The following is a 25,348-nucleotide window of genomic DNA, read 5'->3' on the forward strand; positions in this document are numbered from 1 at the left end:
TATTTCAGGATCCAATTCCAGATCCCACATTGAATCATCATGCATCCACTATGAGTGTGAGTACCCCACTTTAGAGACCACCATGTCTCCTAAAGACATGTCTGGTCTTTGTACTCTTAAGGACCTTCTTCTGTTGTCCTAGCAGTTCTCTGAGACTAGTGGGGGTAGAGCTAGTTCTGTCAGAGTAAACAACTTTTGAATAAAGAGAAAGCATTACTATTAAATACAGTTTTTCTTTTTTCTGAAATTTAAAAAATAGTAGTAGTAATCTAATCATTACTATGCACAAATGTGTAAGATTACTTCTAATGCATTATAACATGTTGCCAGTTAGGAGTCACTAATATGTAACCAAACTATTTATATGATTTTTTAAAAAGATTTTATTTATTTATTTGACAGAGAGAGAGAGAGAGAGAGAGTATAAGCAGAGAGAGCAGCACAGGGAGAGGGAGAAGAAGGCTCCCTGCTGAGCAGAGAGCTGGACGTGGGGCTCAATCCCAGGACCCTGTGATCATGACCTGAGCCGAAGGCAGGCACTTAACCATCTGAGCCCCACAGGTGCCCCACTATATATATATAATTAAGAACCAGTGTTTTCAAGTTTATGTAGCCCTGTGAACATAGTTAGTGTAGTTACTAGACTTCACCTGAGAGCTAGACCCATTTTTCTTTGCCTTCTGTTTTTTTCCTATTCTGATTCATTGATTCATCCATTCATTCAACAAGATCTTAAAGAGTAACTTTAATAATAATAAATAAAAGCTAATATTTATTGATCTAGGTGGTTTGCTCCAGTCCTTGTTCTAAGCACATTGAATATATGAACTTCTTTAATTCTCACAATCATCCTTAGGGAGATTTTCAAAGGCTCCATACACAATCGCTAGTTGCCACAGACATTTTCCAATGTCTTTAGCATGCTGGCTTATAAAGCCTTGGTAAGAGAGAAGCTACAAACCAACAGCCTGGGCCTGCTGCAAAGCCTTTTTCTTGCCTTAAAAATTGACAGCCTTATGGGTTAGCTGGCAAATGAATCTGAACAGCATGCCCAAATGTGGTACTTGGTTGCTAAGGTTGAGTATCAAGTTGTCCATCATCCTATACAGCTAGAAGGTTGCTTCAGTAAGCTAAGGACATGCTAAGCCAGGGAAATAGAGAAAGACACATCCTGCTCTAAAGATAGGTGGGATAGACAAAGAGATTATTGCTCTGTTGTGAGGCATGTCTATGATGTAAATACGGACTACCTTGAACTCACATTGGAGACTGACCTTTTTAGATTTTGGAGACAACCACCAATGCATTTGAGCTGGCGCAGTCTTGAGGTATCTTTTCTAAAATATTTATTGATTATAAATAGTAGCAATAATCTCACAGGAAAACACTGTAGACGTACAACTAAAGTACATCATATTTAGATAGTATTTGTTAAAAGAATGGGCCCAATCATCCCTATAGTCCAGATCAATGGTTTTTTAAGATGTTGGGTTTACAGAACCTTTTGAGAGTTCAGAGTGTGTGATGTTAAGGACTTTTACAGGTAGAGACTTAAGTTTCCACCCTCCTGAGTGGTGAGATCTTTATTGGAAGGAATGTCAGAACATCAAGCAATGATTCAGATTTCCAGTTTTAGCTCTGACATAGAAAAATTCTTAAGTAACTATTCCCATCTTTATTTTTTTAAAGATTTATTTATTTATTTGAGAGAGTGAACGAGAGGAGGGGCAGAGGTAGAGGGAGATCAAGAAGTGGGAGGCCTCAAGCCTGCTGTCAACCTGACAAATCCCCCAAACAGCCAGGGCCTAGCCTGCCATGCTCAGTCATTGGTTGGGGGCTGCCTCAGCTCAAAAGCTGGCATGCTAGCAGACAGCATCAGCAAACTATGCTGCTTGTGGCTCATGGGTAAGATCTTTTTTGTTTGTTTTTAAAGATTTTATTTATTCTTTTGAGAGAAAGTGTGTGCACAAGCAAGGGGAGGGACAGAGGGAGAGAAGCTGACTCTCTGCTGAGCGCAGAGCCTGATGTGGAGCTCGATCCCAGGACCCTGAGATCATCTCTGAACTGAAACCAAGAGTCAAATGCTCAACTGACTGAGCCACCCAGGCACCCCTCATCCCCATTTTTAAATTAAGAAAAAAAAAACCTGAGCAAACTGAAAAAAAAAATCATTGAGTTTTCTTGGGCCTATCCAAGAACTAAGGTGACAAGACAATGTGGAATATGGAGAGATAAGTGATTCTAGAGCATAATTGGCAAGATAATCCTAACTCAGAGCAGGAGCTACTGGAGCCATAAAACAGTAGGAACACAAATAGCAATTTTGATGAATTACTGGAGAGAGTACTAGCATGAGAAGGGAAAACACCTGTGGACCTTAGGGAGTTCCCTAAGTTTCTTAGGGAGTTCCCACAATTTCCTGGGTTTTATCTCTAGTAACCTCACTAAGTTCTCATGATGAAGAGCAAGAAAGGTATTCTCTTGGCTCTGGCAAGAGGAGGGGAAATGAACCATTGTGAAATTTTTCCAGAGCATTCTTGATAATAAAGGGCTCCTTTCTAGGAGAAAAGACTACCAGCATCTTATCCCACTGGGGCAAGGGTAGTGTTCCTACTCTGGTCCCCTCTAGTTGTCTTGTCTCACCTGAGAAGGGTAAAAAAACTAAGAAACACTTGTGAAGGTCACACCTAGGGATATCAGCTCACTTAAAATCAGAGATTTAAGTATAACATTGTAGAATTCTCCTAAATCTCCATAGTTTATCACCACACCAACAGGGCTCCAGCATAATCACAGGATTTTAGCTGAAAGACTGTCAAAACACAGACTTATTGTAAAGAGGCATATTTAGGGAAGCCCAAACACAACACAGGAGACAAAAACATAAAATGTTCAATTAAAGCTAGGAAAGGCAGAAAAAGAAAGGAGAAAACCCAAAGAACAAGAACAACAAAGAGAAAACAGTTGCAAACATGATAACCAACCATTTCAATAATCACTGAAATGAGAATGATCTAAATACACCAATCAAAAAAAAAGACGTCAGAATAGATACAAAAATAAGATCCAACTATATATGGTTCTCAAAAACTCCACTTTAAAGAGTAAGACATATTAGAAGTAAAGGATTGGACAAAAATGTATTATATTATATTATATATATTATATTTGACAGTAATCAAAGGACAGCTGGAATAGTGGTATTAGTCTCAAAGTAGATTAAGAACAAGGAGAATTTTCAGGGATCAGGAGACAAATGATATGGTAAAGGGGTTTATTCTTCAAGAACATATAAGAGTCCTTAATGTGTATGCATCTAACAATAGCATACCAAAATACATTAGGCAAAAACTGGTAGAATTAAAAGGAGTAATATAAAACTCTACCATTGGGCAGCCTGGATGGCTCAGCGGTTTAGCGCCGCCTTCAGCCAAGGGCCTGATCCTGGAGACCCGGGATCGAGTCCCACGTCGGGCTCCCTGCATGGAGCCTGCTTCTCTCGCTGCTTGTGTCTCTGCCTCTCTCTCTCTCTCTCTCTCTCTCTCTCTCTTTCTCTCTGTGTCTCTCATGAGTAAATAAATAAAATCTTAAAAAAATAAAACTCTATCATTAACACTTCAGTTGCAACAAATGATACATCAGAGGGGCAGAAAATCACTAAGGATATGGGTTAGGAAGAATAATGCTAAGTAGCATTTTGATCTATTTGGCATTTGTAGGACACTCCATCCAACAAGAAAACACATTCTTCTCAAGTTCACGTGGAACATTCACCTAAATAGACCATATTGTGGATCATAAAACACACTTAACCAAATTTAAAATGGTCAAAATCATATGTATGCCTCAGACCACAATGAAATTAAACTAGCAATCAGTAACAAAGATATCTAGATAGTCACAAATATTTGTAAAATGGGAACACCTCGGTGGCTCAGTGGTTGAGCCTCTGCCTTTGGCTCAGGGTGTGATCTCGGAGTCCTGGGATCGAATCCCACATCGGGCTCCCTACAGGGAGCCTGCTTCTCCTCCCTCTGCCTATGTCTCTGCCTCTCTCTCTGTCTCTCATGAATAAATAAATAAAAATCTTTAAAAAAATTGGAAAATAAACTGCACATTTTAAAGTAACACGTGAGTCAAAAAGTCTTGAGAAATTTAAAAATATTTTTAAATGGAAATGAAAACACAGTTTAGTAAAATGTATGAGATCTAGTGCACACAGTGTTTGACGAAAATTGATAGTCTTAAATGAGTGTTGTAAAAGATGATCTAAAACCAACAGTGTACGATTTTGCCTTACAAAACTGGTCAAAGAAGAGCAATTTAAGCCTAATGGAAGCAAAAGAAAAAAATAAAAAATTCGTGCAGAAACAAATGAGAAAATAAACAAAATCAAAAGCTGCTTCTTTGAAAAATCAGTAAAATTAATAAATCTCCAGTCAGGCTAATCATGAAGAAAGGGAAAATATAAATTACTAATACTAGCAATGGATGTGTGATGATCACCGCTGATCCTGTGGATATTGAAAGGACAATAGAAGAATGTTATGAACAAGTCTAAGCCCCTAAGTTTGGTAATTTCCATTAAATGGAAAATTCCTTGAAAGACAAAAACTATCAAAATGCACAAGGAAGAAACAGATGACTTCAACAGCCTTATCTCTATTAAAAATTTTGAATCAATAATGAATAACCTCCCCACTAACAGAAAAGAGCTGGGCCTAGATGGTTTCACTGGCAAATTCCTCCAAACATTTAAGGAAGAAATGATACCAATTCCCCACAATGTCAGAAAATAAAAGCAAAATATGCCCTTCTGAAATCCTTCTAGGAAGACAGCATTACCCTCATACCAAAACTGGATGAAAGCACTATAAGAAAAGAAAGCTGCATACCAATATCTTCTATGAACATAGACTCAAAAATGATAAAATATTAGCAAATTAAAACCAAAAATGTATTAAAAATAGAATTATACTCAACAAACGAATGAGATTTATCTCAGGTATAGAAGACTGATTCAACATGTGAAAATCAATGAATCTAATCTAGTATATCAATTGGCTAAAGAAAAATCATATGATTATATCAGTTGACGCAGATAAAGTATTTGACTAAATGCAATACTCATTCATGAAAAAAACCTCTCTGGAAACTGGGAATTGAGGGGACATCTTACAACTTTATAAAGAACACTCTACAGATAGCATCATATTTAATGGTTAAAAAGTGGATGCTTGGGGCACCTGGGTTGCTCAGTCGGTTAAGCGTTTGACTCTTGATTTCATCTCAGGTCATGATCTCAGGGTTGTGAGATTAAGCCCTGTATTCGGCTCCACACTAGGCATGAAGCCTGCTTAAGATTTTTTTCCCTCTCTCTTTAGAAAAAACAGAAGGCAAGGGGACACTTTACCTCTAAGATCAGAAACTAAGTAGAAATGTCTTCTCATCACTCCTCTTCATCATCATACTGGAAGTCCTGGCTTGTTCAGTAAGACAGAAAAGACAGAATAAGAGAGAGAGAGAGAGAAAGAAAGAGAAGGTATATAGATTTGAAAGGAAGAAATAAAACTGTTTACAAATGACTTCTCAAAAAAAATTAAGAAAAACAAATGACTTGATCGTCTATGTAGAACAATACCCTAACACATTGCCCTCCAAAATCCTATAACTAATCAAAGAATCTAGTAAGGTCACAGGACACAAAGTTAATGTCTTAAAGTCAATTGCTTTTCTGTATACCAGGAAGGAACAATTGGAATTAGGAATTAAAATAATGCCAATTATATAGCACCAAAAAGTTAAGTATATATATATATTATATACATATATAAATATATATATTTATTATGTATATATAATATACACACTTTATCCACACATATACATAGTGATATAATAAGTGATTGAGTAATTAAATAGGAAACTAGACAGATGTATGCAGAAGAATTCCAGAATTTGTGTAATACTCTGCCATAAAGGAGGTGGAGCGTAACTCACCATTCCATAATTGTGGACTGTGGAAGATGATCTCCATTTCGGAGTTCAGTACTGGAAGTAAGGAATTAAAGAGTGACTTAACGGTGGAGAAATTTGACAAACATTACCTGAGCCATGTGGTCAAGATCCATACCAACAGTGAGAAGTCATGTTGTTGATAATATATACCTTTCATATGATTTGATGAGAATGACACTTCGTATTTGTGGCCTTTCTCAAAATACAACCCCAGAGTAATCATGAGAAACCTCCAACAAATCCCAACTGAGAGACATTCTATGAAACACCTGGTCAGTACTCCTCCAAACTGTGAAGGGCATCAGAAGCAGCGAAAATATAAAAAATAGTGAAAGGGATTAATGGGGAAAGGAGAGAAAATGAGTGGGAAAAATCAGAGAGGGTGAGAGAACATGAGAGACTCCTAACTCTGGGAAGCCAACAAGGGGTAGTGGAAGGGGAGGTGGGCGGGGGGATGGGTGACTGGATGACGGGCACTGACGGGGGCACTGAACGGGATGAGTACTGGGTGTTATACTATATGTTGGCAAATCAAACTCCAATGATAATAAAACCAAGAAACAGGGAAAATAGGAAAATCTGAGAAAATGTAATAGCCAAGAGGAACCCAAAGAGACCTGATGATTAGCTGAAATGTGGTGTTCCTAGATAGTATAGTGAAAGAAAAAAAGGGACACTAGATAAAAACTAAGGAAATCTGAATAAAATATGGACTTCAGTTAATAGTTTAAAAAAATATTTTATTTATTTATTCATGAGAGACACAGAGAGATAGGCAGAGACACAGGCAGAGGGAGAAAGAAGCAGGCTCCCTGCAAGGAGCCCGACGCAGGACTTGATCCCGGACCCTGGGATCATGCCCTAAGCCAAAGGCTTAACTGCTGAGCCACCCAGGCATCCCTGGACTTCAGTTAATAGTAACGCATAGATAGTGGTTTGTTAATTATAACAAATATACCATAGTAATGTAAGATATTAAAAATGGGAGACATTGGGTGCAGGGCAAATGAGAGCTCTGTGTACTATCTTCATAATTTTTCCCTTTAAATCTGAAATTGAACTTTATTTAAAAAAAAAAAAAACAAAAACGAGTCAGGGTTTAGCACGAAGTTCCTTTTGATCAAAGAAGCATAACCAGAGGGTTGCCAGAGCTCTAAATGCACTTTGTCAGTCCATAGAGTATCAAGGTTTTTGCTGTTGTTTTTTTTTTATCTCTATTTTTTTAAGGTTTAAAAAATGTGTAAATTCTAGTTTAATGAACATACACTGTTACATTCGTTTCAGGTGTAAAGTATAGTAATTCAACACCTCCAGACAACACTCAGTGCTCATCACTACATGTGGACAAGTGTACTCCTTTTTATTTTAAGGATTTTATTTATTTGAGAGAGAGAAACAGGGAAAGAGAACAAGTAGGGGGAGGGGCGGAGGGAGAGGGAGAAACAGATCCCTGCTGAGCAGGGAATCCTACATGGGGTTCCATCCCAGGACCCTGGGTTCATGATCTGAGCCGAAGTCAGATGCTTAACCAACTGAGCCACCCAGGCGGCCCCCATCACCTATTTCACCCATCCCCTCACCCCCTCCCCTCTGGTAACCGTAGGTTTGTTCTTTATAGTTAAGACTCTGTTTCTTGATTTATTTATCTCCTTTTTTCCTTTGTTTGTTTCTTAAATTCCACATGAGTGAAATCATATGCTATTTGTCTTTCTTTGACTAACTTATTTCCCTTAGGATTATACTCCCTAGATTCATCCATATTGTTGCAAATGGCAAGATTTCATTATTTTTTATGTCTGAATAATATTCCATTAATATGCATCCATACACACATATGTATATACACACCACATATTCTTTTTTTTTTTCACACCACATATTCTTTATCCATTCATCTATCAATGGACACTTATGTTGCTTCGGTAATTTGAGTATTGGAAATAATGCTGCAGGAAACATAGGGTTGCATGTATCTCTTTGAATTAGTGTTTCTGTATTTTGTGGGTAAATACTCAGTAGTTTTATTCCTGGACCATAGCACAGTTCTATTTTTAACTTTTTAAGGAACTCCCCCATACTGTTTTCCACAGTGCCTGCACCAGTTTGCATTACCAACAGTGCACAAGGGTTCCTTTTTCTCTGCATTCTCACCAATACTTAGTGTTTCTTGTGTTTTTTTATTTTAGCCACTCTGACAAGGTGTGAGGTGATATCTCAGTGTGGGTTTGATTTGCATTTCCTTGATGGTGAGTGATGTTGAGCATCTTTCATGTGTCTGTTGGCCATCCAGATGTCTTCTTCAGAGAGATGTCTATACATGTCTTCTGCCCATTTTTTAATTGGATTATTTGTTGTTCTGGGTGTTGAGTTGTATCAGTTCTTTATATGTTTTGGACACTAACCTTTTCTCAGATATGTCATTTGCAAATATCTGTTCCCATTCTGCAGGTTGCCTTTAAATTTTGTTGACTGTTTTCTTCACTGTGCAGAAGCTTTTTATTTTGATGTTTATTTTAACCTTTGTTTCCTTTGTCCCCGGAGACATACTAGAAAGAAGTTGCTATGGCCAATGTCAAAGAAGTAACAGCTTGTGTTCTCTTATAGGATTTTTTTTCAGGTTTTAAAAGTTTATTCATTAAGGTCTTAGAAGAACACGGTCTGGTATTTAAACAGAGACTGATTACTTTTCTTGGTGAGCAGTATTCTAGGATATTTATCATTTCTGGTCTCACATTTAGGTCTTTAAACCATTTTGAGTTTGTGTGTGTGTGTGTATAAGAAGGTGGTCCCATTTCATTCTTTTGCATGTAGCTGACCAGTTTTCCCAACACAATTTGTTGAAGAGACTGTCTTTTTCCCATTGCATATTCTTGCCTCTGTTTGTTGTTGCTCTTGGCAAGGAAATTTTGCAAGTATGTCATCAGACTAAAAAAAGTGAAGTTTTCACAAGAGCTTACAAAAGAAGAAATTTTCATTAGGAGCTGTTTGTATTAAAGAACAACACTGGTTTTAGTTTTAATCCAGCTACATGCTGTCGGGATGTAGCATAACTGCCAAACATTCCATGACCTACTTCTTAATATAACAATAAATGTCAGTGGTTCTGGAGTCCATGATAGTATTTGACAGAGACACTATTTCTGAAGTCTTTCACTACTGAATTACGTATCAGTTTGACCTGTCGCAGGGCACAGGACTTCACTAGAATCATACTGAATTGAGAGTGGCATGTTTGTCTTGAAAAGATACCTACTCAACCATTAGCCAGCTCAACCTGATCTTCTCTTGCATGTATTGTAGATCTTCTGTTTGCCCCTTCCAGTCTGTTCTCTCCCCTTCTTTATTCTGCTATGCCCTGGGAATCTGAAGTTTATGGGCTTAATTAAAAGGGCTCCCTTGTTCCATGCTTCTCTGTTGGGTTTAGACAGTAGGGGGCACCAACAGAAGAATGAGGAGGAAGGAGAAGAGGTTGGGGTATTTATCCTTCAGATTCCCTTCCTGCTGGTGCCTGAGTATTGGCTGCATCCTACAGAAAGATCTTCATTCCTTCCACAGTTCTATATAGCCCCTGTTGCCTTACCTTGTCTGGTTGGAAGGGTTATAAGAAGTCCAGCACATTACAGCCTGGGGTTATTCTACTAACCTACTAACTTTTGTGCTTTTCCTATCTGTATAACTTTATAAATAGTTCCTTTATTATACTTCCCTCAAATTAACCTAATTTGACTGTCCCATCTGTTTCCTTCCAGAATCCTGTCTGCTACCTCAAATGTAACATGTCCCCAACCCATCCACACACACCCTCTTTCTCCATATTGGTAAATGACAACTCCATTCTTGCAGTTGCTCAAGCCAGACAGCTTGGCTTGAATTTTACCTCTAAAACCTTACATAAAATCAGGAAATCCTGTTATGTCTATTTTACAAATACATTCCAAGATCTGATCATTTATTAATGTTTGTACTATTATCACCTTGGTGCAAGCCATTATCAGCCTTTGTCTAGATTATTAAAGGTTTCTCCTCACTGGTTTCCTGCTTCCATCCTGGCCCTGTGCAATCTGGTATTATCCTTACAGTAGACAGAGGGATCCTAAAAAAACAAAACAAAACAAACACGAGTAAGATCATACCACTCCCTTGTTCAGTACTGTGTACCAGTATGACTTGGCTTGCCTGATCACAAACTCACTCAACCTCGAGGAGCATGGGCTGGGGAGAAAGTGCCTTCAGCCTGTCTGTCACCAGCAATCAGTCAGATGGAAGTCAAGAATTCTCTGAGTTCCCTGATGTTGTGGATAGACAGCAGACCATGGAGATGTGCTCCTAAGCAGATGCTCCTCCCCTGGACCAGCCAAGTGCACCCTCTTTCAGAAGTCCACTCCATAATATAACACTTCATCCAGAACAATAACAGAAAAGACTGCTAAAGTCTTATTTCTCTTAGCATAAGATCAAAGTCCTGGCCATGGCCTACAAGGCCCTTGCAAGCTCTGCCCTTGGGTACCTCCTTGCTTCCAGCTTCTCCCACCCATTCTACCCTTCATTCCTTCTGCTCCAGCCATGATTGCCTTCTTGCTATCTCCTGAACAGACCAAGCACTCTTCTATTTCAGGGACTTTTCTCTTACTGTTCCCTCTCCTGGATCACTTTTCTTCCAAAAATCCATATGGCTTACATTATTGATTGGGGGTGGTGGTGGAGGCAGAAGGACTGAGAGAATCTTAAGCAGGCTCCATGCTTGAGTGTGGAGTCTGATGGGGGTGGGGAGGAGGTTCAGTCTCATGACCCTAAGATCATGACCTGAGCGAACTCAAGAGTCAGATGCTCAACTGATGAACCACTCAGATGCCCCCCTATGGCTTTCTTTAGATCCTGCTCAGTTGTGCTTATTAAGCAAGCCATTCCTCAAACATTCTCTGTGAAGGAGCTTGACTGCCATCTCTCATCTCTGACAGTCCCTCTTATCTCTTGTGGTTTTCTTTATAGCATTTATCACCAGACATGTATTTACTTTTTTTTGTCTTTCTTTGTAACCTGTATATAAGGCAGGAATTTTGACTGTCTTGCTCACTGCTGATCTGCAGTGCCTAGAATGGTTCCTGGCACATAGTAGGCATTCCACAAATATTTATGAAATGAATGAATGTATATGGTAACTGACATGGTAGTGTGTTATAAGAGAAAGCTTTTGCACTGTGGCATGTCCAAATTTCAGTAAAGGTCATAGAGTCTTAGACTAAATCTTCTTTTTTTTTTAAAGATTGTATCTATTTATTTATGAGACACACACACACACACACACACACACACACACACAGAGGCAGAGACACAGGCAGAGGGAGAAGCAGGCTCCACGCAGGGAGCCTGATGTGGGACTCGATCCTGGGACTCCAGGATCACACCCAAGGCCGAAGGCAGGTGCCAAACCTCTGAGCCACCCAGGGATCCCTAGACTAAACCTTCTAATTAAGTGTGGGGTATTGTCAAGAAGGAGTGGAACAATGTGCTTTAGTAGTTCTTTGGCTCTGCATGGGTTGTCAGGAACCTCTGCACCAGGTCTCTTTGTGCCATCATATTCAATAATGAAGGTCAAAATAATAAGGGTGTCACATTTTTCTTTAGAAAATTTGCAACTCTAGCTTGACCCATTGTATACGAATATAGATACAACAATTGTAATTGCAAGGTATATTTTCCTAAATTACTATCAAGTATTCTACTATATGTGTTATTATGAATAGAGTGGAGATTATATGTTACCTGACTCAATAAGGTAGCATTTGCTTTCTTCCTCTTGGGAGAATTAGAATGTTTCCACATGCAATTTGACATAAAATCAATGTTCTTGCCAAGAAAATCTGTGCACCTCATTCACGAATCTGTCATCTCCCCCGCCTTCTCTCTCCAACCCAAGCCATCCATGTATGTTGGTCAATGTTCTGCTCTGGATTTTATAAATGTTACCTTGGAATTAGGCTGTGAGACTATCAGACCTGGAGATTTGGGTCCGTTCCTTTATTTAGTGCCTAATAACCATTCTGTAAAGGAATTGCTTTTACTGAATGATACTTAGGCACTAAGCCATTGACTGAGCCTGAGGGAATTGGTAGAAACCCAATGAAACTCACGGCCCTGTGATTATAGAGCATGGTCAGTAACTTCATCTGCAGGACCCCCAGAAGAAATCGTTCTTGGATTTATACATCCTAAACAAGCAAGTTGCCTAGGAAAAACAGGTTTATCTATCTTATGGACTCTATGAGTCATGTTCATTATCATGTTTACTTTTTATTTGGCTACCAGAAAGCATAACTAAATTGTTGTAACTATAAAGGACTCTGTGCTCTGCAAATCCAGTATTACCTCTGATGTTTTCCTACCATATGAATCCCCGCAAGTGTTCATTAGTATTCTTTTATACAACATGTCTTTTTGAAAGCAACCTTAAATCCTTTGTGGGGCAATCTGGGGTATAAATAAATAATTGGGGTGTGTTTTCTGTTGTTGTTATTTTTCATTTTGTTAGTATCCCACTGTGCTGCATCATTAATTGTGTATGAGTCTACTGAGCTGGAGGAAGAAATCCACACCTGTCCTACATTGTATTTCTAAACCTGACAGTTTACAGAATAGTTTCAAAAATGGATAGGCCCAAAGCTATTTCCTCCCGTGGATCACCAATGATCATGAATCTTCAGAAAATCTTAGAGTTGTTGACATTGTCATGTTTTGGGCTGCAAAGTGAATTTACTTACAAATTTTAAATTTATATTTCTTGTTGTTTTCCACTTAATAGCCAAGTCAAATGCCAATGACAGAAAGTGGCAAAAAATTAATATGTGGTGAATCTGGGTTAAGTATATGTAAATGTTCATTGCATTAATCTTTCGACTCTTTGGTAGGTTTGAAAATCTTTATTCTAAAAAGTAAAACGTAAGCTAATAAAAATGTAATGCTCCCAAGGAATATTCTGGCCCTATTTCAACTCCAAATATGTTAGGCTGAATAGAATTCAAAGGATCGCCAATGTTATGTGAATCTTAAAACAATCCTTCTATTATGCTAATGACTGGACATCTGTGCTTCTCTCCTTGGAGATGAGTGATGATTTGCGCTAAACAAAATCAAAGGTGTCTTTGAACATTATTCCAAGTTAAATACTGTTATCTTGGGCCATTGTGTTATGTGAGTGGGTCAGAACTTTTTTCAAGTTGTTGCATCTGATGTGTACTTTGTAGATATTCTCTGGTAAATATTATTCGCTGGAAATGATTTCTTCATTTTTTAAGAGTTACGTTTCTTTGAGATTCATGTATTTGGGAGTGTGGAGTGTTATCACTTAAGGCTTTCATGGATCTTTTCTCATGCCATAAGTTTGCTAGCTTCTTATAACTGTCCTTATCCAGATGGAAAATCTTTATGCCATGTGGCTGTGATTCTGAGTTGCCCCATATACTATGAAATACAACTACTTCACTGTCTCTAATGACACAAGCTTGTCCTCCATCTCATGCCTTACCAGAGCTGTCAAATGTAACTTGAGTCCTTGAACTCAAGGGAGCTTTCCAGATCCATGTGTGACGTTTTTCCAAGGGGAGAGAGTAGAATCATGTGTCTTACTATTGTGAGCTATTCAACTTTGTATTTATTGAACACTTACTTGGTGCTCCAACCATGTCCTGGGTTGGATAAAGAAATTAGTTGTGCTTTAAAGGTTAGCCAGAGTTTTTATAGACAGAACTGGGAGAAATATGTACCACATGGAGTGAAAAATATTTTTCAACATACAGAAAAACAAAGTATTATATTCAGAGAATGCAGCAGTTTTAGTTTGGCTGGAAAGTTGGGTGGGCAATAGGGAATATTGAGAAATAAACCTTGAATACCATGCAAAATAGCTGATCATTTACCTTTTCACCATATTCTATTGACCAGAAAAATTCTGAGAAGATAGATTGATCTGGCAATAGTATAATGGTTTATGGACAAAATTATGCAGGCTTGTACCAGTGTTTTAGAAGTGATAAAGTGAATCATGAGAGAGGGATGAAACTAGCTAACGTTTAGCTAATGATCCTTCGGAGTGGGGTAATGGAAGAAAGGAAGGATGACACATAAAAAAAATTCTGGAGGTTTCGATCCTGGAAGTACTAAAAACCTAGTGAAAGGATTAAAAGAAATCCAGAGTATGAGATTTGCATTGAAAAATGTTAGCATGTTTCCTTCGAGAAAACATTTTAATAATATACATATGGTAAAATGGACTGATTTTAAGTACTTGAGGACTTTCATGAAATGAATACACTGTAACCAAGAAGTGGATCAACACATAAAACAAAATGTTACCCAGAAACGTCCTTGATGCTCTCCGTTATTATTCTGAATTATCTCAGAATGGAACAGTTGTACTTGTTTTGAGGTAATACATTGGTATACTGGTCAATATTTAACAACCAGCTCTCAGGGGTAGATGAGGGAGGAGCCCTGATTTGTAACTATTGACAATTTCTGTGGTGTACCTACTCTCACCACAGGTGATTGTAAACTGCCAAGAAGATGATCAATGAGGTGGAATTGAGAAGCAATACACCCAAATCAGTTCTCACCGCTGGTATAAACAGGCTCCATCATACACATGGAATAATATGATATATACTCTTTCATGTTGGTATCTACTGCTTACAGGTAAGTTTGTAAGATTCATTCATGTTCTGTGTAGTAGTGGTTCATTTATGTTTTATTCTTAGACCCCAATTTGTTTACCCAATCTATAGTGCATGGATAATTGGGTTGTTTTCATTTTTAGCTATTACAAATAATGCTGCTAGGAAGCCTCTTCTGCATGACTTTTGGCACACATGTGTTCACATTTCTATTGGGTATATACTTAGGAGTTCAATTATTGGTGTGAAAGTGTACAGCTTTAGTAGATACTGCCAAACAGCTTTCAAAGTGCTGTGCCAGTTTACTCTCCCACTGGCACTATCTGAGAGTTCCAGTTGCTCTATAGCCTTGCCAAAACTTGGTATTGTCAATCTATTAATTTAGCTATTCTAGAGATTATGTAGTAGTACCTAATTGTAGCTTTTGTTTGTATTTCCCTCATGAGCTATAAGATTGGGCATTGGCCATTTGAATATCATCTTTTGTGAAGTGCCTGTGAAGCCTTTTGTCCATTTGTTTTTCATTGGGCTCTCTGCATTTTCTTACAGATTTCTGAATAAGAGTTCTTTGTTGAGTAGGTAAATCTCCTGTGGCTTGATTCCTCCATCTCTAAGTGTGGTCTCTTCTGATGAACAGAAATTTTTAATTTTAATAAAATCCAAGTTAGTAGCCCTGTATAGTTTGTACTGTTTGGTATCCTGTTAAAAGATATTTTCCTACTCGGGGCATCTGGGTAGCTCAATTGGTTCAGTGTCCCACTCTTGGTTTCAGCTCAGGTTGTAATCTCATGGGTCAAGGGAAGGAGCCCTGTGTTGGGCTCCCTGCTCAGCAGGGAGTCTGCTTGAAGTAGCTCTCCCTCTGCCCCTCTCCCTACTCTCTCTCACTCTCACTCTCTCAGATAAATAAATAAATCTTTTTAAAAAAGTTTTCCTACCTTACAAGCATTGAAGATACTATCATTTTGTTTTCTTCTATTTTTCTTTTTAACTTTTCACACTTCAATGTAGCATATATACAAAATTAACTCTTGTCTATGCTGTGAGGTAGGGGACTGAGTTGTTGACCATATATATACAAAAGATTCAAACCTTTCTTTCCCTAGTGCACTACTATGGCACAATCATGTTGTCTGTGCGTAATGACAATTTTGTTTCTTTTCTATGTGTGTGTATGTGTGAGGTGAGTCGTGTGTATTTGCAGTGTGTATATGGTGATTGTGTGGTGTATGTGTAGGTGTGGTGTGGTGTATGTGTTATATTTGTGTTGTGTGTGTGTTTTTAAAGTTTTTATTTAAATTCCAGTTAGTTGTTTTTTGTTTCTTTTTATATAACCCTGATATGTTTCTTTTCTCTTTAATTTTCCTTATTTCACTAGGAAGAACCTCTAATCCATGTTAAAATTAGTCTTGGTGGGTGACCATGCCTCATTTCCTATGTCAGGGGGAAAGTGTCCAGTAATTTATCATTAATTATGACATTTGATAAGCACTGTTTTTTCTTTGGTCGGTTTTGTGTAATAACCCTATAACAGATTGAGGAAGTTCTTATTGGTTTCTATGGATATTCAATTTTACAAATAATCTTTAATCATCCATTGAGATAGTTCTATAGACTTTTTTCTTTATTTACTGTTAATGCAGTGATTTGCCCTGATTGATTTTTGAATGTTAAAGGAACTGTACATTCCTAAAATTATTGTGCCATTTTATCCTTTTTATACATTGAATGGATATGATTTGAAAATGTTCCTTTTTGGTTTTTAAAAAAATATTCATAATAGAGTTTTATCTGTAATTAAGCCTTTAAATAATGTACCTACCTATTTTGTATCAAGGTTATCCTGACCTCACAAAACTTCTCGGAGGTGTCTGTTTCCTTTAGTTTCTGCAAGAGGACTTTTCTGTTCTCTTAAAATTACTATAATTTTTCCCTTAAATGTTGGAGGTAATTTACTGGACAAGCCAGCTGGGCTATTGGAAACTTTACACATTATGAATTCACGTTCTTTGCAAGAAATAGGGCTATATTTTTTTCATAAGATTTAGATGTAATTAACATACCATAAATCATCCCCCTGAAGTGATAAAACGCATTGGTTTTTAGTATGTTCCCAAAGTGATGCACCTATCACCACTAATTCCTGAATATTTTCATCACCACACAAAGAAATCCTGAATTCATTAATATGTACCCCTTATTCCTCCTTCCTCCAGCTCCTGGAAAAATGCAGCTTAGTTTCTGTCTCTATGGATTTACCTATTACATACATTTTATGTAAGTGGAATTATACAACATGTAGCTTTTGTCTGACTTCACTTAGAATAATGTTTTCAGGGTTCATATTATGCTTCATTGTGTATCAGTACTTCATTTCTTTTTATGGTTGGACAATAATGTATAGATAAACCACATTTTGTTTATCTGCCCATCAACTAATGGATAGTTTTTGGGTATTATGAGTGATGCTGCTATGAATATTCATGTACAAAGTTTTGTGTGAACATACATCATTAATCCCAAAGCAGCTCTACCATGGTACATTCTGAGTAGCAATGTGTGAGAGTTCATTTTCTCCACATCCTCAATACATGTTATTGTCTATCATATCAAATCATCTTTGATTAGAGCCATCTTGGTATATGTGAAATAGTATCTTATTGTTTTGATTTGCATTTCTATATTAACTAAAAATGTCAAACATCTTTTCATGTACATATTAGGTATCTGTGTATCTTCTTTGGAGAACTATCTATTCAAATATTTTGCCAATTTTAAAATTGGATTACTTATCTTTTTATATTTTTAAAATTTTTTAAAAAAAGATTTTATCTGTTATTCATGAGAGACACAGAGAGAGAGAGAAACATAGGCAGAGGGAGAAGCAGGCTCCTCAAGGGGATCCTGATGCGGGACTCAATCCCAGGACTCCAGGATCATGACCTGAACCAAAGGCAGACGCTAAACCACTGAGCCACCCAGGTGCCCCTATCTTTTTATTTTTTAGTAGGAATTGTTCTTTATATATGCCACATACAAGTCTTTACCAGATATTTGATTGGAAAAGATTTTCCCTCATTCTCTCTCATTTTCAGTTTCTTGTTAGTATCACTCAAAATATCAAAGTTATTTTAAATAAATACAATTTATTTTTGTTGCTGTTGTTGCTTGTGCTTTTGCTGACCTGTATGAGAAACCATTGCTTAATCTAGAGTCATGGAAATTTACACTTTTAGTTTCTTCTAAGAGTATTATGGTATTAGTTCCTATAATGAAACCTTCACATATTTTGAGATTATTTTTCTTTATGGTGTGAAGAGTCTAAATTCATTCTTTTGCATGTGGATATCCTGTTGTCCCAGAAGCACTAATAGAAAGGACTATTTTTTCCCCACTGAATTGTCTTGATATCATAGTCAGAGATTAATTGGCCATAATTGTGAGAGTTTATTTCTTTGTTCTATTCTACTGATCTACAGGTCTTTCCTTTTTCAACACTGTAACTTTGGGTTTTTTTTTTTAAAGATTTTATTTATTTATTCATGAGAGACACAGAGAGGGAGGGAGAGAGAGAGAGAGAGAGGCAAGACACAGGCAGAGGGAGAAGCAGGCTCCATGCAGGGAGCCCGACATGGGACTCAATCCCGGGTCTCCAGGATCAGGCCCTGGGCTGAAGGTGGCACTAAACCTCTGAGCCACCCGGGCTGCCCACAACACTATAACTTTGTAGGAAACTTTAAAATTGGGGGGCCAGAGTTCTCCAACTTTGCTCCTCTTTTCAAGATTTTTTTGGCTGTGTAGACTCCCTTGAGTTTCCATACACCTTTAGGATCAACTTGTCATTTACTGCAAAAAAAGGCCACTGGGATTTTGATAATGCACTGACTAAATAGACTATTTTGGGGAGTATTGTCATCTTAACAATTAACAAGAAAGTATTGTCACATTAACAATTAAGTCTTCTGATCCATGAGCATGGGGTTATTTTCCATTTTTTAAGGTCTTAATTTTTTCAGATGACATTTTGTATTGTTCAATGTACAAGACTTGTACTTCTTTTGTTAGATTTATTCCCAAATATTTTATTCTTTTTAATGCTGTTGTAAATAGAACTGTTTTATTTCATTTTTCAATTATTCAATTATTATATATTCATTGCTAGTATATACAAATGATTGATTTTTATATGTGGGTATTGTACCCTGTAACCTTGCTGAACTTATAACCTTTAATAGGTTTTTTGTTGCTTTTTTATGATTCTGTATATACAAGATCATGTTATTAGTGGGTAGGTATGTTAACTTCGCCCTTTCCAATCTGGGTGATTTTCTTTTTCTTGACTAATTGTCCTGGCTAGAATCTCCAGTACAATTTTGAATAGAAATGGTAGGAAGGTATATCCTTGTTTTGTTCACGATCTTTTTTTTTTTTTAAGATTTTGATTTATTTATTCATGAAAGACCTAGAGAGAAGGCAGAGACACAAGCAGAGGGAGAAGCAGGCTCCCTGCAGGGAGCCCAATGTGGCACTTGATCCCGGAACTCCAGGATCACACCCTGAGCTGAAGGCAGATGCTAACCGATGAGCCACCCAGGTGTCCCTTGTTCATGATCTTAAGGAGAAAGCTGTCAACCTTTCACCAGTAAGTGTGATGTTTGCTGTAGATTTTTGGTAGATGCCCTATACTTACATATGTCACTTAAGCTCAGCTTTTGAATTGTATTGTTCAAAACACTTATAATCTTAATGATTTTAGTTTGCTGGCTCTACCCACTGAAGTAGATGTGCTGAAATATCCAACTATTGTTTTTGTATTGCTTATTATTCCTTTTTGGTCTATCAGTGTGTGTTTTGTGTATTTTGGGGCTTCGTTACTAGGCACATATAAATTTTGATTGTTATCCTATTGAGCTGACTTTTCCAAATTTGAATCTTCTTCTTTATCTTTAGTAATATTCCAAGATAAATTGTGTTATCCTTTTTAAAAAATAATTTTAATGAATATGACTTAGGCATGTTTCTTATAAGCAGCAGAGTTTTTGTGAGTATATGTGTTTTTAGTTTATCTTAGCTTTTTACTTAAAGTATTTAGTCTAATTTCATATAAGTAGTGATATATTTATATTTAAATAAACTATTTTCAAAAAAAATACTATTTCCTGTTTTCCATCTCTCCTCTTATGTTCCTTAATCTTGACATTTTTTCTTCTTTTTTTTTGATTAATCAAGTAGTTGGAATATTCCATTTTCATTGTAATTACTCTTAATTTTTACTCTAGAGATTATGAATGCATTCTTAACTTACTTGATTCTAAGCTAAGCATGATCTTTTACCACTTTCTAGGCAATACAGGAATCTCACAACATTTTGACTCCATCTACTCCTATTCTGCTTTCAGCTTATTTTTATGTATTTTAATTCTTTCTATATTAAAAATTCATAGATTAATACTAATATTGTTTCAAACAGTGAATTTATCTAAATATCCTTTCTAGTGGCTCTTTCTGCATTTTGCATTATTACTATGATTCCAGTTCAGATAATTTTCCTTGTTTCTTCTTCACTCTTCCTATAGTATTTCTTTAATGAATCCAATCAGGTTCTATTTGTTTGCTTAAAAATCTATCGATTTTCTCTTTATTTTAAAGGACATTTTCCTTCAATTCTAAGTTGGTAATTCTTGTATTTTAGCATTTCAAATAAATCATTGTAGTCTTTTCTGTGTATTGTATATGTCGAAAATTTGAATGCTGATCATATTGTCCTTAGGACGTAATAGGTCACTGTGTATCCTTAATTTTTTTTTCTGTTTTTGGTCATAATTTTAATGATTTTAAGCCTATATGTGATTTTCTTTGTAATTATATAGTTGAGACTCATGAAGCTTCTTGATAATGTTGTTTGAGAAAATTGCAGGCTTGTATCTTTTCAAAGATTACTTCTACCCCATCTTTCTTTCAGTCTCCCCAGAAATATAAATTAAATATATCATAGACCTTTTGCACGTCCCATATGTCTCTTACATTCTTCTCTCATTTCTTATATTTTCTCTCTGTGTTTCATTGTGTGTATTTCCCACCAACTTACTATTCACTACTGCATTCTTTTGTTGTGCTATGCCGTTGATTATATTCAGTGTTTAATTTCATGTTATTATGCTTTTCATTCTGGAATTACTCTCTCGTTCTTTTTAAAGATAGATTCCAGTTCTCTAGGGAGAAATTTCTGTTTTTAAAAATCTATTTTCTTGAATGACTTAGTTGTGTTTATAAAATTTTAAAGTCCATGTTTGGTAATTTCTGAATCATCTGTAGGTTCAAGTTCCTTATTTCTTTCTCTTGATTTTTAGTTGTTTGGTTCTCCTTCTTGCCATGCTTTTAATTTTCAAGTAAATATGAGATTTCATTTATAACAATTTAGAGAGGCTCAGGATAGTGTTTTCCTTCAGAGAAGATGTAATTGTCTTCCAGTATAAGTTGAAGTTAGAGGAATCACCTTGTTGGAGCTGAAAATGCTCTGTTTTCATACTGCTTTTATTTTTTAAGAGTATGGTCATTCCGCAGCATCAACAAAAAATCTGGATTGTTTACTAAGGCGTCTTTTCCATGGTGGGCCTTGACCTCCGGATTTCACCCTCTTAGCAGTTCTTTCTTCTTTGTTCCCCAAGAATCATGCTTCATGTGTTTTCAAATTGCCTCAAGGGAGGATGGCATGCATGATGTCAGGTGCATCTCAAAGTATTTCCTTCTCTCTGGGATCTTGGTCCTTTGACTTTTGACTCTTTAATGCCTTCAGACAATTATTTTTGTATTGCAATAGATTTTACCCTTTTTCTCATTGCGAGATTTAGTCTGTTCACAGCTAATCCTTTATGGCTAGAAACTGGAGGATTATTCAGGAGGCCTTATATGACAGTAGTCTGTAAATTGGATTTTAGGATTTAGAAACAAATGGTAGCTAGCATTGTAGATTTCACTGTCATCAACATGCATAAGATTTTTGAAAGCTTGGAACAGCAAGGGAATGAGATCGTTAAAAAGGCTATACAAAAAAAAGGAATGTAAGGCAGTAAAGTGAGAAAAAGAAAAGGTCACTAAAATAGGAAGGTAACTGGAGATGTACAATTTCACAAAGAAAGATTCAAGAAGAACATAACCAAATCAATCAAATTTTGCAGAATTGAAAGAGAAAGAAGAGTCAGAAGGGATCATTGAATTTCATATCTAGGAGGACACTTTTGACAATTTATTGAGTAGTTTTAGAGAAGATAGAAGTAATACTTAGATTGTGAGAGATTAAAGAATAAGAAGGCATTGCGGAAGTGGAAGAATTCGATTTTTTGAAAGGAATTTAGCAATAAAAGAAGAAAGAAGGATCAAAAACTTAGCGGGATAGCAAATCTCAGGAAAGTTTTAGAGAAATTTTAAGTTTATGTGAGTGTGAAGGTAGAAAGATTTTTAAGATCAAGCAAAGGAGAGATTAACGATGTAAGTGAGGACAAGGGTATCTATGATAAGCAAATCTAAGGTGTGGAGTTGTGAGTACATGTAAATGGGAAATGTATAAAAGCAAGCTATGGAATACTTCATCTTTTGTGAGTGAAGGAAAGAAAAATGTGATTTCTTTTAATTCCACTTGAGGAGGAGTTGAGGTTATATGCTTAGGATACAGATGTGTCAAGATATGAAAAGAATGAAGTTTTAGATGGACTAACTTCTGAGAGTTATTAGAATTATAGAGCTTAGGGGACAGTGAAGTTAAGGTGTTAAACATCCATATGGATCATCTTAGCTGATTTTAGTGATGAACTCATCAGCACGAGATACCTAGAAGCTCACAAACTACAGGTGTAGATGGGAGGAAGCTAATATGAAACAAGATGTGTTTCAGTGGAGATAGGATTATCAAGCAAGAGTGAAAGACAATAGAAAGAAATAAATTTATTTGTTGATAGCTCTTTGCCATGAGAGATGAGGTGGCTTATCAGGGAGTTATCTGCTTGGGGGCTGTGATTTTCAGTTAATGGATATTGGCCAAAAATATAAGGATGCACTGGAATTTTATTCAAGGTGGTGCAAGTAAGGGAATGGTAGAGTCCTGCAAAGGGTGAGTGGGGCTGCAGATTAACAGGTGAAATGGATGGCGTAAAAGTAGAGGAGCTGGAGGGGAGGGGCGTATGGGGTAACTGGGTGATGGGCATTAAGAAGGGCACGTGATGGAATGAGCACTGAATGTTATATAAAACTGATGAATCACTGAACGCTGCCTCTGAAACTAATAATGTACTATATGTTAATTAATTGAATTTAAATAAATTTAAACAAAAAAAGTAAAAAGAGTAGAAGATCAAGCAGTACCAGTGGTTCAAAGATGAAGAAATTGGGATCATGCCACTAGGACAACACAGTTGGACTTAGCAGATATTACGCTAAATGAAATAAGTCAGACTAAGAAAAACAAATACCGTATGATTTCAGTCATGTGGAATTTGAAAAAACAAATGAATAAACAAAGCAGAATCAGCCCCATAAATATAGAGAACAAACTGTTGGTTGCCAGTTACAGAATGAATAAGGAATGGGGATGAAAGGCACAGCATAAGGAATATAGTCAATGTGGTATTTTAACAGCACTGTATGGTGACAGACGGTAGCTACATTTGTGGGGCGTACAGCATAATGTATAGACGTGTCAAATCACTGTGTCATACGCCTGAAACTAATGTAATGTTGTGTGTCAACTATACTCAAAAAAAGAAAAAATTAAATGGGAGGCCAGGCCATAGGCCAGAAGAACATGTTAGGGACCAGCCAGTATTGAAGAGGATGGGATTTTGTAATTGGGATTTTACAATGGCTCCCCATGGTCATAGTAACCTTTGATGGAAACATTTTGTGATTTATACATGCTCTTTGAATTGTGTTGGGTTCTTGGGGATTTAAAATGTCTTTTGAGGTGGTCAGCTATGGCAGTGCTATTTTCAGTGAGATAACACTGGTAAATTTTAATTTCACCTTACTTTAATTGTGTCTTTTAATGGTTCTCCCCAAAGTAGAAGAGGAAGAAAATTTTTCTTCTATTTTCTTTGATTCTGTTATGGGTCCCAACAAATGAAATTGACAAAGTATTGATTAATAGGAGAAGAAAGGGTTATGACCTCTAGGTACCTGGAGCTTCAAAGAAGAGGGGGCATTTGCAGGGGTTATATAACATTTTAAGGGAGTCTGCAGAAAGGGGTTTGGGCTTTTGGGGAGGGAGAGGTGAAGGGAAGTTAATTAGGAAATATATGCTAAATACAGGTGATTTAGTAAGGTTTGTTATGCAGATTCACATCCTCAAGTGATAGGAATTGTCGTTGGGGGCACCTGGGTGGCTCAGTAGGTTAAGCACCTGCTTTTGGCTCAGGTCATGATCCTGGGTCCTGGAATTGAGCCCTGGGTCCTGGGATTGAGCTCTGAGTCAAGTTCCCCAGCAGGGAGCCTGCTTCTGCCCCTCCCCCTGCTTGTGCTCTCTCTGTCTCTCTCTCAAATAAATAAATAAAATCTTAAAAAAAAAGATTTGTCTTTAGAGTGCTGAGGAAAGGATTACAAATTACAAATGGATATTTTCCTTTACCAAAGGAAAATTGATGCCCTGTTTTTCTTAATGGATATTTATTTATTTATCTATTGAGACAGAGAGGTGGGGCAGAAGAGGAGGGAGAGAGAGAGAAAATCTTAGCAGGTTTCATCCTCAGTGCAGAGCCCATCATGGGGCTTGATCTCAGGACCCTGAGATTATTACCTGAGCTGAAATCAAGAGTTGGACTCTTTTTAATTTTTTAAGATTTTTTAAAATTTATTCATGAAAGAGAGAGAGACAGAGAGAGAGAATGAGAGGCAGAGACACAGGTAGAGGGAGAAGAAGCAGGCTCCATGCAGAAGCCCAATGTGGGACTCGATCTCAGGACTCCAGGATCACACCCTGGGCCAAAGGCAGACGCTCAACTGCTGAGCCACCCAAGCATACCAAGAGTTGGACTCTTAACCACCCTGTTTTTATTTTTTTTAACATTTATTTATTTACTCATGAGAGACACAGAGAGAGGCAGAGACATAGGCAGAAGGAGAAGGAGAAGTATGTTCTATACTGGGAGCCTGATACGGGACTTGATCCTAGAACCCCAGGATCAAGACCTGAGCCAAAGGCAGACACTCAGCCACTGAGCCACCCAGGTGCCCCTCCAGTGCCCTGTTTTTAGAGCTTTTCTTGCACCTGCTGTTTCCTGGAGTTCCTTCAGCTCAAAATAACCCTTATACCAAAGTGGCATATTTATGGGGTAGCATAGTATGGTCCCCTTCAGTACAATTCAGCAGCACTCTTCAGTTACATCTTCTGGTAAACTTTCAACATTGCTTATAACTGCCATCAACTCACAACTTCTGGATTTAAATTCTTCAAGAATTTTAGTTCCTGTAGAGGCCATATTAGTTCAGGATTAGCTCTTTTCAACGTTTAAGGAATTATGAAGTCTATGCAAGAAATGCTTTCAAAGTCATGCCAGACTGATATTTCTTGGTTTTGAGTCCAGTCTTCTCTCTCTTGGGACAGTAGTTTTGTTCATTGTACAACCTGGTGGATCTGTAGCTCCTTTATGAGTTTGTTTTTTTAGGGAATAATTTCCAAA

At 37.1% G+C, this 25,348-nt stretch overlaps 1 protein-coding gene across 18 annotated transcripts in view; it reads left to right on the plus strand.

Moving 5' to 3' along the window:
* LOC144308397 (uncharacterized) overlaps positions 1-25,348 on the plus strand; it is a 469,309-nt gene that overhangs the window by 177,709 nt on the left and 266,252 nt on the right. For 16 of the 18 annotated variants that reach the window (XR_013374874.1, XR_013374875.1, XR_013374873.1 and 13 more), the window contains one exon: positions 14,556-14,706. The gene's annotated coding sequence lies outside the window, so the exon portion shown is untranslated. Of the gene's footprint in view, positions 1-14,555; positions 14,707-14,827; positions 15,298-16,897; positions 17,765-25,348 lie in introns of those variants that run through there. The other 2 variants (XR_013374859.1, XR_013374860.1) reach the window with 2 other exon arrangements.

This window comes from Canis aureus, chromosome X (assembly GCF_053574225.1).
Source record: "Canis aureus isolate CA01 chromosome X, VMU_Caureus_v.1.0, whole genome shotgun sequence".
Lineage (NCBI taxonomy): Eukaryota > Metazoa > Chordata > Mammalia > Carnivora > Canidae > Canis > Canis aureus.